The sequence below is a fragment of the Tachysurus fulvidraco genome, chromosome 24 (genome assembly GCF_022655615.1).
Source record: "Tachysurus fulvidraco isolate hzauxx_2018 chromosome 24, HZAU_PFXX_2.0, whole genome shotgun sequence".
NCBI classification, from domain to species: domain Eukaryota; kingdom Metazoa; phylum Chordata; class Actinopteri; order Siluriformes; family Bagridae; genus Tachysurus; species Tachysurus fulvidraco.
Genome location: NC_062541.1, coordinates 10650946 through 10663708, shown reverse-complemented (window position 1 = coordinate 10663708; position 12763 = coordinate 10650946). Strand labels below are relative to the sequence as shown.

The 12763-nt window shown below is 35.9% G+C and overlaps 1 protein-coding gene across 2 annotated transcripts in view; it reads right to left on the bottom strand.

The window, feature by feature from the left end:
* The window catches only part of dlgap3 (discs, large (Drosophila) homolog-associated protein 3), a 143014-nt gene that overhangs the window by 56139 nt on the left and 74112 nt on the right, over window positions 1–12763 (bottom strand). For both annotated transcript variants that reach the window (XM_027175943.2, XM_047808100.1), the window contains exon 3: window positions 3226–3330. The gene's annotated coding sequence lies outside the window, so the exon portion shown is untranslated. The remainder of the gene's footprint in view (window positions 1–3225; window positions 3331–12763) is intronic.

Sequence of the window (12763 nt, the reverse complement as noted above, 5' to 3'; positions counted from 1 at the left end):
TTGTATATCACCTTTCTGTAGATGAAAAATGTTGCTTATGCATATCTGCAATAGAAGTCTTCTTATTTCTTCATTTCTTTTTATGGATTTTACAGTATGTGGGTGCAATCTATTACCCCAATTACAGTCAGAAAACCTCCAATGGTGTGAAATCCCTCAATGAAATTGTAACGTATTGTAGCACGAGTTTTATGAGTGCATATAAGATGTCAATATTCAGTCCATAGTTTGTTGAGAAAAGGCTCCAGTGTTGTGCACGGGGATGCTATACTGCATTTTGTTTGGCCTCTCCAAAAGTTTCTGGCAGAAATCAATAAAAATTGCACTGGCCAACGAATCGACTGATGAACCACTCATCACCACTCTCTCAATGAAGAGGTTCAAATGTTCCTTACAAACCCTTTACCAGCTGCCTGTGCCAAATCTTCCAGCAAGGCACAGTCAGCCATTGCTGACATCATCCCAATCAATCTTTAGAATGTGCCTTTAATATGATTTTACTTTACATTTCATCTAAATCACCTGTCTGTTCTTTGTTGTGAGCACCATAGTGAGCAATTACTGTCAATTATGCTGAAGTGATTGACAGTATGTGTGATAGGAGCTTCTCATAATCAGTTTAACTATGATTACACTTTTCTGCACTAGGCGTTTCTGCATACACGTGCTCAGGAGTTCTTCTAAATATACACACAAGAATAATTTGATCACACTGGCCTAGGAATAGTACTGTGTGTATGGAAGGCTGAAACCACAGAAGAACAGTTTCCTGAATATAGAAACCACTCACATTCTTGGCAAAGCTCTAATCATTTCCACACTTGCCCACCATGCCTCTCTACCTCCATTCATATGCCTTGTCCACTGAGTGTTCATGCTGCTGCTTATCTAACTCATAACATCTTATACTCTTATGTATCTACACAACTCAGGTCACTTCACAAGCTTCTCTCACAATCAACTATTGTCCAAAAACTCTCCAGTGATCTCATCTGGTTGTACTTTTTAAGTGCCAATGCATTAGAGTGTCTGCTGAAGTACCAAATGTAAATGTAAATAGAGAAAATCCAGCTGTAAGATAAGACATATAGGCTAGCAGTAATAGATTGACACAAGCATCATATGACATCACATAACATGATCTAGGTTCTCACAGAAGAGTCAGTTAGTCAAAGGGAAGAGGCTACTGTTTCTCAAGATGACCACTAATGATATTAACTTGCCATCATCAGCTAATTATAGTAGTAATGCTGGGAACACTCGCAGACCTTGGTGGATAGATGGACAGGTGGATGGGTGAATAGATAACGAGGAGATTAAAACAAACATTACTGCCACTTAGACATGGATGAATGGATGGATGGATTGATGGAAAGATGGATTGATGGAAATGAATATTAATACACAGATAACACTAAACCACTTAGACCCACTTAGACCTACTTAGAAAGACATTTAAGTCATTTGGCAGATGCTTTTATCCAAAGTGACAGAACACAGCTGAACACATGAGAGTTAAGACACAAAAGTGGCATTTTGGCATTACTAGGATTCAAACTCCTTCCCAGAGACCTGACCGCTGATCCACCACTGTCTAGATGGATGAATAGATGGATAGATGGTAAACGAATGGATTATTAGATATTATTATTAATAGAAAAACATTAAAGCCATGCAGATGGGAATGGATGGAAAGATGAATACATTAATGACTTTATACCCACTTAGAACTTTTGTTGTCTCTGTACAGCATTAAAGAAAAGTGACATCCAGACAAATATGCTACCGCAACACAGGCTATCAAGCTGTGCTGCAACTGATGAAGAGCCCTTGAAGTGTAAGGTTTGATTGTAATCTAACAAATTAGTGAGAGTGTCTATGTGTTTGCAACAAAGAGTGAGAGAGAAAGAGAGAGAAATAGAGATAGAGAGAGGGGGTGATGATGATGTGAGTGATGACAATTAGAAGTGGAATGTGCAAAGTAGGTCAAGCATCTCCTTAACTTGACTAATAAAGGACATTTCTTAATTCAGGAACTAAAGTGAGATTCTTATTGTTTTAAAGGGGCTATAATGCTGGTACAGACTTACACCCACTTACCTATCCTAAAACTAACTAATGAGCTCAATCACTGCACATTTTCAGAGCAGCTGTCTGGCAACATCTCAATTTAAATTACACTGTCAGTCCACCGGGGAATAAACGAAGTGCACGCTAATTCACAATAGCTTAGATTCCAGCTGTCATGTGTTCTGCAACAGTGTTGGACAGTAAAACAACACTATATTAGTATAGTATACTGGCTTACATTCAGTAAACTAAATTTAGTCCAGAAAGAATCAAGGACCTTACTTTAAGGCTGTGGAGTCTTTGTGAAAAATATGTAATTTTGTTAGGATATGATCATTTACAGTATGGTGCCTTTAGCCAAACAGTTAACGTACAGTGCTTAAGAATTATCAATATAATTCAATATAATTCATATACACATATAATAATAATTCAGCTATAGTTTCTATAAATAATTCTGAGTCATCCACAGTAACTGTAGTAATAATTAGACAATGGAGTGTCATTTCATAGACTCCCTGCTTGGAGGGAAAATGAGAAAAGCAAGGTGACGAGGACATGGGCTAGGTTTCAACAGGAAAATGCAAAACATTATTTTTGGCAGCATCTATGACAATATTTGAGTATGTGCTAAGAGCTTTTGGTCCTGATTAAAAAATAATTAGCACTTGTTAGCTACTTTGAATAAATTGATTGCATAGGACTGTGGAAACTCTATATGTGTTGACATTATGGTCTGGGTATTTATATTTGCGTAACCTAAAAGGTGATGAAGCTTTAACAGATAAGCTTTGCTCACAGCCAGTTGTTACTTGTGTGTTTGTATGACTTACAAAAGGGAATGTGGAATGACTGCAAACTTCTATTTCAAATACATATGTGTGTGTATGTGTGTGCGTGTGTGTGTGTGTGTGTGTGTGTATGTGTGTGTGTGTGTGTGTGTGTGTGTGTGTGTGAAGCCAGTATTAAGCCCTTCAGCCTGTAACAGAGCTTTAAGATTCCTAGATTAAATTCAGATAATTGAGAGAAAGTTACAAATGGCCTTGAAATGCCTTCTGAGGGCAAACAACTTAAAAATACACAAAACAAACAGGAAAGATTTTAACAGTTCGCAGGCTGAAGCTCTGAAGACAAGAGAAGAAAAAAACTACTCACTGCTTCCTCATCTGCAAACTGTGTTTCATTACCAGCACTGGGAGACTCTTCTCTGTAGACCAACCAATGCTCCTGCAGTTGTCATTCACTCACAGGAATCTGAAACTGAGGGACGAGAGAGAGAGAGAGAAAGAGAGAGAGAGAGAGAGAGAGAGAGAGAGAGAGAGAGAGAGAGAGAGAGAGAGAGTAAAGTAACTCAGTTGCCAATTTTTTTTTCTGTGCTCCATTATGCAAAATAATCTTTTACAGTTTAGATCAATCAATCAATCTATCTATCTAGAAGTAGTACAGGGCATAAAAGCCTTTATTATCCCCACATACACATTACAGCACAGTGGAATTCTTTTCTTCACATACCCCAACTGAGGAGGCTGGGGTCAGAGTTCAGGGGCAGCTATGATACAGCGCCCCTGGAGCAGTGAGGGTTGAGGGCCTTGCTCAAGGGCCCAGCAGTGGCAGCTTGGCTGTGCTGGGCCTTGAACCCCGATCCTCCACCCAGAGCCTTAACCAGTCGAGCCACCACTTCCCAGTCGAGCCACCACTTCTATCTATCTATCTATCTATCTATCTATCTATCTATCTATCTATCTATCTATCTATCTATCTATCTATCTATCTATCTATCAAAAGGTTGTGAGTTTGATTTCCATGTCCACCAAGCTGCCACTGTTGGGCCCCTGAGCAAGGCCCTTAACCTTCAATTGCTCAGTTGTATAAAATGAGATAAAAATATAAGTCGCTCTGGATAAGGGCATCTGCTAAATGCTGTAAATGTATCTATCTATCATGTTTTTACTTTAATGTTATTCTCTGTGAGTACAGTATTATACAACACAGGAGTGTAACTGGACATAATAAAGAAGTGTGTGAGACTTAGATGAACAAAATATATCCTACAATACATATATCTATAACATACCTTATACAAGTGCAATTATATGTGCTGAGCTTAAAAGTATTTATAACAGAATGTTGTGTTTTTCCATATGAGTTACATTTAAAAAGGATAATATTGGTTTACCAGAACTTTTGATGGGTTTTATTGGGGTTCAGCAATCTTACAGTCTGGTCATCTTAAAAGGATCATCTGGTCATAATTATTCTTGATATAATAGACAGTTTTATTTTGAAATAAAGATCAGATTCTTTACAGATATCACAAGGACTATTGGAGTTATTTTAAAACCACAGTTTCACATCAGTTTTGCATTTCAGACTGTCTGCAAGAAAACAGAAAATGGTACAATTTTATCATATCATTACATCCTGATGTAAACTTATTAAGCTAATTGGTATAAAGATGAAGATCTCTTTTATTTTTTTCAAAAGAAGTTTGTTTTGTTTTCCATCAAATTTGCCCTGGAAATGGCTAAGGGCTTAACAATTTCTCTCCCTCCACCACAAAGTAGGAGCATGTATGAAATGTTTATCGGGTTCCTTTTATAAAAACATACATTGCAGTTTGATAAAACAAACAGTGCTCATTGGCCTAAAATCTGCGACACTCACATCTCCGTCCACTTGAGCTGAGCCACAAAACACACAACTCTCCCCTAATAAGCTGAAAATGGAAAATTTCTCAGTGAAAAGAGTTAAAACGTGTTACATATTTCATAATACAGCAATAACACAGCAACATTGCGATGTCGCTCATCTAAAGTATGCTCATAGCAATGCTGCTGTAATGAAATATTAGGTAACAGTTCCTACTGATTTTGCGCTACAGCTAGAGGTAGAATAATTACAACACAACTTTGCTATTCTTCCCACTGGGCAGAAAGGCAACTGAAATATAAGAATATGGGTCATGGTAGATAGAAACATAGCGAGTCACCAGTAAGTTAATTTCAGAACTAATTACAAATTCAGATTGCAAGAAAGCAATTAAGAATTCAGAGGTGCTTGTGTGGGTTTGTGTCTGAGAGTTAAGACTACACATGTGTCAGAGTCTTTGTGTGCATATGTATGTGTAGAATGAACCCAAATGGATCAGTGAGCCACTTTGTGTGTACATCACCTATGAATAAGACTGAGCCGGGTCGTTGCATCATTAATACTGAATTAATTTCCTAGTCTCATAATTATCCGGCTATGATACTGATTACTTTTGACACAAGGAACAGCGTTTGTCACAGTCAACAGCTTACGCACAACAACAAAAAGTTACCGAACAAAGTGCAGTCCTCTCGTGCCCTTCTCCTTGTTCACCTCTCACTGACGGACTCCAAGCCTATCCCTAATTTAAATACAATGTCCTTGACTAGTTTTCTGAGATAATACCACACACCACAACCTCCCTCCCTCTCCTGCATGCTATTCACTGTGTCTGGCAGAGTGCAGCTGAGGATTATTGCTCTTTGCTGTCCAAACCTGCCATGGCTTGGAAATTAAATGTCAAACCCTTTTCATCCACTGCAGTTGAAGATGAATAATAATAAAGAATAAAGAGCAAGAACAATTATTAGTACTGTATCATTTATTGTATTACTGTAGAGTGTATGGTGTGCTTACATTTTATAGGTGTCACACAATGCCAATGTATCTGTATATAACCCTGTTATATGCATATGCATTTTCTGCATGGATTGTGAATTCTGTTCAGAAATGGCATAGTTATTATTTTTGTTCGAAGCTGCCTACAATATTTCTGAACACATTTAGCTGTTACTATTTCCTAAAATACACAGTACTAGTAGTAGGGGAGAGTGGGGTACAGTAAGATGAGCCAGTTTTTACTTATGTGGATCTCCATGCAAGGCAAATTTAGTCAGAAGTACAATGAAGACATCTACTGTTAATTTGAGATGTTGCCTATCGACTGAAAATATTAGAATGCACCTATGACATAGAGCCTTGAAAATATGACCTCAGAAAAAAAGTGTTCATGTGACTCAACTTACCCCAGGCTAGGGGTAAGTTGATCCGAGTCAGTGGTTAAACTGAGCCATTTGGGGGTAAATTGACTATCCTATTTTATGCACGTATAATACAAAAAAAACTTTTTAAAAAAGTCATTTAACAATACATTTACCTTTCCAAACAATGTTATTTATTAAAGCTACATCAAACAACACAAAATAAACCAATTAAAGTTGAATTTTACCTTTAAACTTTTATTTTTTGTATTGGTGAACAATAGTTTTAAACATTTCTGTTAAGTGTTCGATGTTCAAGGAACTCTGCAAAGGTGTCTTCATTGACCCAACCACTGGTTCAATTTACCCCACATCATCTGGCTCACTTTGCCCCATAGCCACCATTTTGGTCAAAACGGCCTAGCTTAGCAATTCAGGCTAACCTTTAGCTTAATGATTCACATTGTTTTATATGTTGACAAATCACCAACATGTACCATACACAACTTTAGACCTAAATGCTTTGGCACAACAGCGAGTATGCCTGCAATGCAGAAAATTAACTTTAACAAGCAAATAAGTGTTTTTGTGGAAAAAAAAACAAGACAAAAAAAAACAAATTTTAAAAAACTAAACTAACTAATTAAAAAAAAAACTAATCTTACCCCATGTGATTCTTCTCTTCACAACAAATTAGAAATGATGGGGTCCTTCAGAATGTATGGTCACATGACACCAAATTTGCATAGTTGCCTAGAAACAGGGGGTGGGTCAACTTACCCACTGGGTCATTTTACCCCACTCTCCACTACTGTATATTTTACAAACAAACTAGTAGCCTAAATATCACCGTAAAAGAATTATGACCCTTACCAGGCAGAGACTAAGGATGAGTAAATGAGCACTGTACTGTAAATGCATGTTAATAGCTATAGTTTTAGTTAATAGCTATATGTCATGAGTGCTTTATATCTGTCAGTTCACTTACACCCTCATGCTACTGTAGCACAAACCTCCTTCTCCCTCGCGCAACATTTAGTCTCAACCAAATACAAATAAAAAGCAAACAAAAAACATAAAACCTGTATAGTGCACCACCTATTTGTATTTGTATCAGGTTAGAACTCATTATCTGTTCGTTCTGAATGAAGTACTTCTTAATCAAATTAATGCCTAATATATGTAAGTACGTCTGAATAAAAAAAGGAAAAAAGAGACAGTACTGAACTAGGGCAGTATAACTCATTCCTGTTCTGCAGGAAGCACCAATTGTTTCCCTATTACAGCTGCATAAATTATACATTTTCTTCTCAATTAAATGTCTAGTTAGAGACAAAATGGTGGTCTATGTAGCTCCCTAAATCTTGCAAATGAAAGACATCCAAACATTAAGGACAAGGACTAACTTTCAGACTTCTAGCCGAGGCAACGTGCACACTTAAGCTGTAGTTGTCTTTATTTCAAAACACCTAGCAAGCTAACAACAAAATGAGTAGCTGTTCCAGGTATCTTGGTAGATGGATGTAGAAATAGTATTTTTCCTGCAGTCATGCTTCCTATTTTGTGTCAAAAATAATATATATCAGAAAAAAATATATATTTTAGTGAATAAGAAAATACTGACTTAAGACATAAAAGTGCAGTAACTTATCTAAATAAATACTCAGATAAACAAACAGTGATAGATACTGTATCTCATTCTTGCTGTCATATAAGTTAAAGTTTAGATTTGTTTGGAATTGAAATCAACTACTGCTGTTAAAGCTAAAATCCTTCAGATATATGATTATACACAAATGTGTGGTGTGGTGTCGGAAATTGTAGTGTTGAAAATGCATTTTTCTTTTGTTAGTATTAGGTGAAAAAAAGGCTCATTTGTATTTTGTTACTTCCCCGTGCTGCTGCTAGGAAATAAAATACACAACGCCTTCACTTTTCTTCTGGTTGTAATCTAATGGATTGGTTCCCAGTGGCTTTTTTTCTCATTGGAGTAAAATGTTTACATTAAATCTGGTTCAAAAAATATGTGAATCTGTCTTTCTCTTCATCACCACTGCTGAAACATTCACATTTCTCATGAATAAAGCTACTTAAATTGTTTTTTTTTTCCTTTTTACACATACCTTTTCACTCTTAAGCTGGTTTTAAACTGTCTGTTTTTGTCCCAAATTTGATCCTGCATACAAAAACTGCACATTGTAGAAGAATGATTTGTTCATGATGTGAAAATGAATGCATATTTGTTAGAATGCTTAATGTGACATCCGCATCAGCAGCTGATTTAGTGCCACTATGACCAACAACAGCGATGACAACGTTTTGACAGCTTCAGAAATCTGCTTAATTGGCTTGATTTAAATAGTAATAATGACTTTTAATTATTTTTATAATAATGAGGTTTAATTATTTTTATTTTAAAATGTAAATGTAGTTTTACTTGAATATTGTTTTGACCATTACCAGTGTTGTAATGTAACGAAGTAAAAATACTTCGTTACCGTACTTAAGTAGAAATTTTCATTTATCTATAACGTTAATCGGCTGAAAGCCGCAAAGACGGCAACCAAAAGCAGTGAAATTTCACTATTCTTATTATATAAGTTATAAGTTATAGTTGATAGCACAAACAAAATATTAATGCAATATTCAATACTGAATAAAAATAACATTTATTTATTTGGTCTTTGTCTTGTGAATATTTTTATATTAATGACTGCATTCATTGGACACACTGTTTGTAGAGAATGCACACATACATGAACTGATTTGAGTCAAGACTGGCATCATTACATCATGCATAAAATTTTGGTGTCCACTTTTGCCATTTAATAATACCATAACTTTTGGCTTACTGTGTAGTCATAATATGTAATATAAAACTCTTCTTGTTTTAAATTCTCACTGAGGGCTAAAACCCCTAAAGATGAAACCCTAGAACCGCCCCTGCTCTTATGCCAACCGAAAATCACTGAAATTTTACTTTTTACTTTTACTTCAAATACTTAAGTACATTAAATATCAGAAAATTACTTTTGATACTTAGTACAGTATATATCAGATACTTTAAGACTTTTAATTGAGTAATATCCTAAAAGGTGACTTTCACTTCTACCAAACTCTTTTTCTAGTATGATATTTACATTTACAGCATTTGGCAGACGCCCTTATCCAGAGCGACGTACATAAGTGCTTAAATCTCTAACACTGAATACATTAATGCTGGATCACTAGGTTACATACTTAAGATACCATGAGTTTAAAACATTTGTTCAAAGTTACAATGAAAAAGTGTCTTTTTTTTTTTTAAATGCAAAAGATAAGGAAAGAAGTGCTAGTTGAAGTGTTTCCTGAATAAGATACTTGTACTTTTACGATACTTGTACTTTTACTCAAGTATTATTTCTAGTACTTTATACAACACTGACCATTACTCACGTTTCTGTATAAGTCAGAGTACAATGAAGCAGTGGCATGATATGTGGCCTTGACCTACTCTCTCTCTCTCTCACACACACACACACACACACACTCACACACTCACACACTCACACACTCACACACTCACACACTTGCTCTTTTCAGGTTGGATTGCAGCTCTTTATGCTAATATGATCGATAGCCCTGCTTTTTCTTTTTCAGCCCTGTCTCCCTGTCCATTTTGCAGGTTGATGGAGTTCTAATCAGGAACTGCAGAGCTACTAATTACGGGCCAGCTACAGTATGCTACAGGGATTTCCCACAAGCCCTGCTAAACATCTAACAAAGAGGCTTTAACCCACACACAGAGCCAGTGCACTTTACATGTATTCTGGGAGATATATCATTAACAATCCCACAATCTCTCTCTCTCTCTCTCTCTCTCTCTCTCTCTCTCTCTCTCTCTCTCTCTCTCATTCTCTCTCACACACGCTCTCTTAATTGTCCCTGTATGCATATGTATGAATAAATCATATACATTTTCTGCTGATAGACCTGGATGAGCCAGGCCATTTCTATAATGTAGGAGCTTTTCGCTTCATCTGCTATTCAGCTTACAGTACATGTACAGCTTGTTTTAAACAGCAGGGTCACAATGTCCAGGAGACAAAAACAGAACGCTTCGTTTTTGTGGTTATAATGTTACACGGATCGCACCTATCACCTCAGTATAAGTGCTACCATCTCGCATGCAGATGAAAAGCATTGAGATTTAATGCAATCGATTAGATACATGCTCTAAGCATCGAAGAAGATAAAGACACATGAATACCAAAGAGTCGTCCTTTCTAAACAAAATGCAGATATTGAGCAAGATCACCCATATTACAGCAAACAAATATATCAGCCAATATCTTTCAACAGTTAAGTGTTGAAAATGACAGGATCTTTTCCCAAAATCATGTTTCATGTTTTTTACAGTCACTTAAATGAACACACAAATATAGAATTGAGAGACCTACAGATGTTACTACAATCTACAATGTGCAAATTGAATCATTTATTTTTTTTATTCATGACTAAATCATACTATAAATCATGATAACTGAATTTTGATCTCTAGGTGTAAAACTGACCAAATAACAGAATATAAATGTAAACAAGACAAAATAGAAATAATATAACATTGAGATAGGCTTCACATATGAAAACATTTTGAACTTATAGAGTATTTGCTTCTCCCATTGTTATAAGAATAGAAAATAAGATTCATGTAATAGAAATACATGAATATAACACATGATATTCTATTATGTCTATTACGTCCATACACTATTATGACATGTAAAACACTTTTTTGACATTTAAAATAAAAAACACACACACAAAAAAAAAAGTTTACTGCCTCGTATGATTAACGATGGCTAAATTCTAATGTTTTTGTGTTCTTGGATGGATTCTTGTTACATTTTTTTTTTTTGTTAATTTTTATTCTGAGCTAGCTATGATGGTTTATATATAATGTAATATTTCTTATCAAATTAAAGTTAAAACAGGTTGCCTTAAGCCTTTCTTCATCTTTTTTTATATTACACACTAACAACTAAACCTACACATAAGAATTAACCACTATGGAGTAATACTGTGGATACTGTGTCAGGGAGTCATGTATTACGATACCGATACCATCCTTTATACTAACATAATGAAAAGCATACAGTAAACAGTACATGCTAAAGCAGTGTGCCATTTTGAACCATATTTTAGTCATATTTCACGTCCAACACACATGCCCTCGATCAAGCGTGTTTCTCTGTTTTCTGCAGGCATTTGAGCTAATGAGATTATGTGGTAATGTAAAACATTCAGTCACAAATAAACGTGCAGTGTAGACATTGTGCATAGCTGCAGAGGAATTGGTACATTTGCATACATGAAACTGCAGGCAAGGCCATAGTTTGTGCATACAGTATATTCACATGGTTTTATTTTCCTTATCAGATTAACTGTAGATCTCTCTCTCTCTCTCTCTCTCTCTCTCTCTCTCTCTCTCTCTCTCTCTCTCTCTCTCTCTCGCTGCCCACCAGTGCAAATGAAGCATCAAGCACGTACTATAATTTCAATATACTACAATTTCAAGACTCTGTGTTGTTATTTTCAAGGTGATTGCAAAAAGAAGTACAAAATCGAGGTCCTGTAAAAAAAAAAAAAAAGAAAAAAAAGAAAGAAAAAAAAAGCTACGCGAAATTAATCAAAACCATAATTCATTCTGCTGTCAAAATCTCCTCCTGCTGCTATTGCGTTCTAAGGCAGGCAACTGAAGAAATGACAAAGCAACGATTTATTAATTTCTCTTTGCACCACTGAGTGCACCCCAGTGTTGGCTCAGGCTGCTGCTTGAGTAGAAACGTATGTATTTCATGTGAATTAAATTTTTAAGTAGAAACTGAATTGCAGAAACCAGCACATTTAATTTGCTCCCAAAATGAGCTACTTTCTTGGATAATGGTGATAAACATAAAATCTCTGAAACTTATTTAAGACTCTCTGATAGCCACAACTACATACCAGTACACAGTTTACTAATAAACAACTTCATTAATCACCTCTTTACGTTTCCCTTCACGTATGACAAAGTGCGATTCGGAACCGAAGCAGTCAGCAGTGATCATTTAATCAGAAGTCAGGATGGTTATTTAACAAACTGATCACATGTGCATTAATAGCAAATGTCTAAGGGATATTGGAAACCTGACAAAAGCTCTGAGCTGTTGAGTGCTCGACTTGCCATGCTGCAAAAGGTTAATGGGTTGAAGGAGTGTAAAATTACATCTCATCTTTAGTGCACTCTCTCAACAGTCGAGAATGGATTCTGACACAGAGGATCTATCAGTAGGAAGCGTCCATCTTGGATTTTTATAGGGTCATGGACTGAATTAATGTAATTTTAAAGTACGTTTTGCTAAAAGGAGCTCTTACTGCTGACATTCAATGCAAAGACCTTGGAAAAAAAAAAAAGCCACAGATTCAACAAAACACATTGCATGTTTTACATTTTGCACTAAAGGCAGGAATGAGTTGCGACTGAAGAGATCTTTTGAACAGAAAGTGATGAAAAGTAAAAATGGGGCATTATTTTAAAACGTTTTAAGAATGAGATTTACTATTATCAATGGGAAATTACAAGGAATGTCATGGATGCTGAGGAAGACTGAAGACTGGTTCCTTAACTCCTGATTGGTCTAGAACCTTACGCTTCACCCTTA